Genomic DNA, 7,687 nt, shown 5'->3' on the forward strand with positions numbered 1-7,687 from the left:
ACTCATTTCTAAATCCAAGATGGCAGACCCGATTTTTCAAATAATGGCAAGTTGGGTATCGTTTTCGAGGTATTTGGGGGTGCTCATTACGAAAACAGCATTTATTTCTAAATCCAAGATGGCGGACACAACTTTTCAAATAAATGCAATATGGGTGTCATTTTCGAGGTATTTCGGGGTGCTCATTACGAACATGGCACTCATTTCTAAATCCAAGATGGCGGACACTATTTTTTTAAATAATGGCAAGTTGGGTATCGTATATTGAGGTATTTGGGGGTGCTCATTATGAATATAGCACTTATTTCTAAATCCAAGATGGCGGACATGGCTTTTCAAATAATAGCAAGTTGGGTGTCGTTTTCGAGGTATTTGGAGGCTCATTAAGAATATGGCTCTAATTTCTAAATCCAAGATGGCGGGCACGATTTTTCGAATAATGGCAAGTTCGGTGTCGTTTTCAAGGTATTTGGGTTGCTCATTACGAATATAGCATATATTTTTAAATCCAAGATGGTGGACACGACATCAACCATCAACCCCGATGACAGCTAAAACAATACCCATATTGCTTTTTATTTGAATAGTCGTTTCTGCCATCTTGGATTTACAAAATAAATGCTAGATTCGTAGTGAGCGGGTGCAATACCTCGAAATCTATATCCAACTTGCCCTTATTTGAGAAATCGTGCCCGCCGTGTTGAATTTAGAAATAAATGCTATATTCGTAATAAGTACTCTCAAACTCCTCGAAAACGTCTATAATTCTCAATCGACATTGTCGATCAACAGTAACGATCGACAATGTCGAGCAAATCTGTAGGCACCTTAATAAATACTACCCAATTTTTATTTAATTCATATATGAACAAAAACCTAATAGCGAGTTTAAGTGCGACTATCGAATTTGACTATATAAATAGCCTGATATTATCTGTAGATAAACACACGACTTTGAAGAACTGACGATGACTTTTTCAGTCAGTGTAACGTTCCCTGAAATAAGTTTGGTTAAGAATTTTTGAGTCTGCGCAAGACAATTTTTTAAAACGAGTGTATGATGAACAATAATAATGATTTTTCACATGAAAGTAATGAGGGCAAATACTAAATATATTCCGTAAAAATAGCTAACGTAAATTCCCTACAATGTTGTCGCGGCGGTGTACATTTGTAGAAATTTTGCAACCGTCGCGATATTGAATATTCTCAAAAAATTACGTAATATACAATATTTATAATATTTTACAACAGAATACCAAAATGGGGAGAGAAAAATCCGTTACTTTGCAACATTTTCGTATCTTGTTGCAACGAAATTAATTTTCTGTCTTAGTGAGTATTTACATAAAAATACAAGTTGAAACGCGTTACTTCCTTGTGGAATGTGATGTTAGTGTCTACTTTATGTTTGTCTGATCTATTTTTACTCCCATTTACCGCACATTTCGCCATTATTAGCAAAAATTTTTGAGCTGTTCGCGGTGCAACTTGACCTTGAGCACTGACAGCTCGCCCGCTCGTGTAGGCCCATACAATTTGCCTCACTTAGCGTGTGCGGGCTAGGTTTCTATTCACCAATTTCTCCATCAATTGTGAACCGATTTTGAAAATTAAAGGGTATACTCTCGAGGTGTCCCTGATGCTGCTCCGGGTTCACTTTGGTTATCACAAATTAGTAATTATTTTCCGCAAGTAAAATCGACTTTTCACTTGACACAATACATGTAATCAACAAATCATCGTCACCTTCACAACCAGAAAAGAAAATATAAAATGTACAAAGGAGTCCGTGACAGTCCCATTGTCACCAAGAAGTCGAAATCTGATGAGAGGATGCCATGGAAATCGAAAAAAACCGATAAGTAAATTTTTGAGTTCGATTTTTTTTTTCAATGAAAAAGTTACAATTATTTATTTATTTTTTTATTTAAACCATTAACAGTCGAGGGAGGAATATTGTTTTTCAATTAAGAGGTTTGTATCCTTGTGAGAGCCTGATACGTACGTTTGTGAACGTGAGTTACATCATTACCAACAACAGCTGGCAATGCACTGCTGGATATACGTTTCCTAATGTGGACCATTTCGCCCAGTCCTCAAGCTTATCTATCTGATGTCACTGTCTACTCAATGTTTTGCTATTCGGCAAAAACATGGCTTTTACGTAAACGTAGAAAATAAAATGTAAAAAATATATAATCAACATTTTGCGTTTTTTCCATTGACTTACAAATAAATGGACGACGGGTCTAATACAAAAACCACGAAAAAAAAATGTCCCAAGTCAACCTATTCGAAATTTAAATTGTAATGTCATCGCAGTATCGCGCTGTCAGTCGAACAAATGAAGACTAAAGCGGAGTGTCGCGCTCTGTATACGATTTTAGCGCCTTACAAGTGCGGACACTTTTTAGCGCGGACCCGACGTCCATATAATAATAATAATAATAACACACACACTCAACATAGCCCCGCACTAGGGAAACCCTGTGTCGCGGGTGCCATGGACACACATATAGACAACCACAAATTACACCCAAACTCACGAGAGAAACAAATGTAGGTCATACAAATATTTCTCCCGGCCCGGGAATCGAACCTGGGACCTCTGCGTGGCAGTCCGGCATGGTAACCGTTCGGCCACAGAGGCAGTTATAATATATAATTGTAAGTCAATGGTTTTTTCTCGTGAAGTGATTTTTGTATTTTAACTTTTACATCCATTTTTCCTTAAAGCATATATGTAACACATAATCAACTCATTTATACGTTCCACGGCTGGACACGGGTTTTCTTTCAAGCGAGAGTTTTATGCCTTAGTCCGCCACCGCTGCCTCGGTGCGGGTTGAAGACCTCAACTTACGTTTACCAAAGGTTTCCGAACGTTCTCTTTACGATGTTTAACTTCAATTAAATTTTGCACCCAAACTCCGAGATATTCAGAGATGCGAGTCGGGATTCAAATCCCCGGGCTGTGCTTGAGAGGCGGTACGGTAGGTCAAACCATATGGGTACCACGGCTTTTTATGTAAGACAATACTATAAAACTGCATTTTAATAATAATAATAAAGCACACACTCAACATAGCCCCGCACTAGGGAAACCCTGTATCGCAGGTACCATGGACACACACATAGACAACCACAAATTAACCCAAACTCCCTAGAGAAATAAATGGAGGCAAATACATATTTCTGCGTGGCAGTCCGGCATGGTAACCGTTTGGCCACGAAGGCAGTTAGGCATTATACCTAACGTGACCATTATTTTTCTCCCTTGGAGCGGAACGCTCTTAATTATTATTCTTTTAAAAATAAAATTCAAATTATTGATAGTTACGAAATGTTTAATGATTAAAAAACTTTTAAAAAAGACTTAAAATGATCAAAATTTAATTTCCTAAATTCATCAATTTCCATTTCCTAAACATTTTTGTGACGTGTATATTTTAAGTACTTTTTGAACAGCGGGACACGCAGTTCAAAAGCGGGACTCTCCCGCTCAAAGCGGGACATATGGTCACGTTAGTTATACCTCTACAACTTTGCATTCTGCAAAATTCAAGGTCTATGTCGGATAAATATCAACAACAATGTCCTTGTAAAGTATCAATCTCAATTTTGGACAGACAATTGCACGTCACTCGTCATAGATATACATACGATGTACAATAAAAACAATAAACAAAACCTTTATTGTATGCGTAATGCGGCCCAATGTCTTTTGACGGGTGGCTCAAGACTTAAGCGACTAACATTCGCATTATCATGCATAATGTACGTGTGCTAAATAAAAATGCGCTATTGTAGATTATAGGTTTTTTCAAAATTCATACTCTGAAATAACGATAAAATGGCGACAGATCCCAAGCACTAACACTACAGGCACAATGCGATCGGCAAATGCTTAAGCTAATGGTGAAAATATACAAGACCGGTTTAGACCTGTCATACAATATGGATGAAGGGAGAATGAACGAACTGTGCAGCTGAAATGCGAATATTTAGATGGATGTGTCATGAGACGAAATCTGAATAAGTAGGTATGAATATGGAGGGATATAAGAGGAGAGAAAGGTCGAAGAAAAGATGGACGAATTGCGTGTAATATGACATGGATAAGAAAGGTGTAAGTATGCAAATGACGGCTGATAAGGGATAGTGGAAGAAAAATACATGTCGTGCCGACACCACCTAGCGTGGGATAAGGATAGGAAGAAGAAGAATACTCTAAAATAACGAGACGGTTAAAGAATATTAAGTTGTTTCATCTGGCAGCTGAATAGCTCCACAAGAATGTGGGATTTTTTTCCATTTCTATATTTTATCATGTCGCTATCTTTATGAAGATACATAAAGCTCACCTTTGTATATGTCCTTTATAACTTGTGTTTCATGTATCTTTTCTTTGTGCAATAAAGAGTTATTATTAAGTTATATTCGTACCTACTCTTAATTTAATAAAGTTTCAAGGGATCATTACGTCCAAAGTGCTTTCAACACATGAAAAAAAAATTTAGTAACGATAGAGCTCCTTGTGAAAGAGTTCGTCCAGGGAAGTACTGCCACCTTATCTGTTTCTGCCGCCAAGCAGTAACGTGAGCATTACTGCGTTCCGGTTTTGAAGGGTGCTGGTGAAATTACAGGCATGGATCTTGCCAACTTATGTCTCGGGGTGACGGGCGCAGTGGCAGTGCCCTTGAGATCTTTGTTATTAAAAGCTCTGAGTAACACTATAACTGTTATGTATAGACGTGTCGCTAACCACCACGCGCATGATTTGTTCATCCCCGTCACTTAGTATTATAAAAAAAAATTATAACAATACATAGGTATAGAGGGTCGCGGGGGAAGAGACGTATCGGTGTGTGGTAGCCGCTCGTCATGTCGTCCACGACCCTGGCGGAGCTGCATCGCTTAGGTTGTAGATGTAGTGGCGGTGGGGTCGCGGGGGAAGAGACGTATCATTGCGGCTCGTCCTCTCTGATTGTCCCGTGCGGTGGGCGCTCCAAGGGACTCTCTTCGGAGAGTCCACACGGATGCGTGCTGGGTGTTGCGCTTGAGCCTACCAACAGATCCGCCGCGGGTGCTGGGAGAACATCCTCTGAACTTCACAGTTGAGGGGATGTTGTCCTGGTCCCTCGAAAGCTCGTCTGGTTGTGTCTCTCTTCTCGGGAAGGGGCTGCGCTGGGCGCGGCCAGCCGCTCGTGGAGGCGCTCGTCCGAGTGATATCGTACCCGTGACTCCTCCTGCGGTGGAGTGGAGGAATGCCCCGGGGGTTTGGTGCGGTCGGGCTGCTCCCCTCCAAGTTTCAGCTCAGTCCCACATAACCCCGGCTCTGCCTCCGTAAGGCCGGGGTATCTGTAGGCAGATTCCCTCGGATAATAAAAAAAAATGGTTGCCACATACTGACTTATCATATCCGGGACAATTGCCACTAAGGTAAGCGAGACGGGCCGTAGCAATAAATATACGAAAATAATTAGGTATTTATATTATACCTCGACAATGTTTTTAGTCGTTTTATTTTAAAGGGACAATAAAAACGCACGTTATTTTTAAAATACGTACTTTTATTATATAAAAGTGAATCTACGAATCTAATTCAATACATAACATACTATGTATTTTTATAATATCATAAAAACCGAACTAAAATCAAGCACTTCGCATTTAATTAAAAAAAAATTTACGTACCTCATGTGCTTATTAAATAAGAATTTTAGAGTACTTTTCACGAAAGAAGTCTCGCGGCAATTGCCGGAACTAATTTGCTAGATGGATCTCTCTAATTTGACGATCATAATCATAACATGGCCGTAACATTGTTTTCTATAATCTTTTGGGAGTTTTTAACACTCATTGAGTACCCACAAAAATTTTACGTCATTCGCAATCAATATTTGGACATTCCTTCGCCTGCGACATTCTTTCGACTACAGCGCTGCGTCTGGGGTACGTCTTTATGAAAAGGACTCTAGTAGGTTTGCAAAAAGAACTTGTAAGTGTTTGGAATCCGGAACAGTAAAGTCTAATTACTGGATACGGGACAAGACGAAAAATTCCGGGACAATCCCATATTTCCCGGCCATCTGGCAAGCCTAGCTTGGACTAACATTAGTATTTTATCTAAATTTGTTGACAAATAAAGTGTCGTGCACAATTAAAAACGTATTAGTGACACAATATAATTCTTGAATAAGGAATTGATAATTTACAGCAAGACGTATTATGAAAGTTAGAAGATTGTACATACCTAAATGGCTCGCGTGAAAAACATGAGAGATGTTATCAACTCAATTTTGGCCTATTATTGATTATATGGATATCACTGACATGTGGTTTCAACAAGAATGTGTCACACAGCCACCGAAATTTCCCGATCGCATAATTTCACGAAATTCTGCTTTTAAGGATTATTTTTTATGGGGTTATGTTAAAGACAGAGTCCATACGGAGCTAGTCGAATCGATTGCAGCCTTAAAATTCAACATTCGTGAAGTGATCAACGAAATAGACCCACCATTTTGTCAAAAAGTGATTAAAAACTTTGATGAAAGAATCGACATCTGTAACTGTGGTCGTGGTGGACATTTATCAGATATCATTTCTCATTCATCATTGCCAAACCTTACTTCTTTTAATACAATAAAAATTTGAATCATTGTCATCTAAATTAATTGTTTTATTTTGTTTTACAAAACAAAGTTCTTATTGAAAAATCCTTTAGTAATATTTCTTTTTTTATATTATATTTTTTGTTTGGTTAAGTTCAAGTTAATTATGTTCATTTTGAAACGTGTAGCTGAGAAAGAGTGACGCCTGACACAAACTATGCTAGGAGGCTCCAGCCACTGTTGTTTAAAAAACCGTGTCTTAAAATAAGTTCGTCCAGGGAAGTACTGCCAGGGAAGTACCTTCACCTTGACACTTGAGAAAAATTTGATGTACCATACCTTTGTGTTTTTTTAATTTAAAAAAATGCGTTTACCCAACAAGGCCATCGTTGTTTTTTTTTCTCATTTTTTCGACTATTCGACATTAATATGAAAAATAACTCGAAACATCAATCCAAAGCCTAAATGTACACAGACGTTTTCCCATTAAACAAATACCGTATTCCGCTGGTATTAAACAACTTTAACCATATGAATTGCTGGTTACATCTCCGACAATCGGTTTATAATTGCGCTGGCCTTGATCCACATCTCGACCCAACTGATCGCATAGACCACGAATTGATTGTGTAGACGAGACGCGTAGGCACAATGAGAAACTGGTGAAAGGTGCAAGCAATAAAGTTGGTTATATATCTATAGCGTATAGAAATGTTAATACCACCCATAAATGATTGTTTTGAAATTAATGTTTCTGTTTGTCTGTTTGTCCGGTATGCTACATAGCGTCCCAAAATACCCAAATGAAACAACCTGTACTTACTATCCAATGGCTAGTTTTTATTTGAAAATCACTCCACAGTTGTACAATTTCCGTGACCAACTTAATAGCACGTTTTAAATTGCGCAAAAGGCTTAACGCCATCCAGCGGCGTCTTACTTGAATTAAATCTATAATGTTAATAGAAATCTTAACATTGTGTTCTGTTTACATTGACTTACAAATAAATGGACGACACGGGTCTAATACAAAAACCACGAAAAAAATGTCCCCAAGTCAACCTATT

This window comes from Hyposmocoma kahamanoa, unplaced genomic scaffold (assembly GCF_003589595.1).
Source record: "Hyposmocoma kahamanoa isolate Upper Pololo Valley unplaced genomic scaffold, ASM358959v1 240, whole genome shotgun sequence".
NCBI classification, from domain to species: domain Eukaryota; kingdom Metazoa; phylum Arthropoda; class Insecta; order Lepidoptera; family Cosmopterigidae; genus Hyposmocoma; species Hyposmocoma kahamanoa.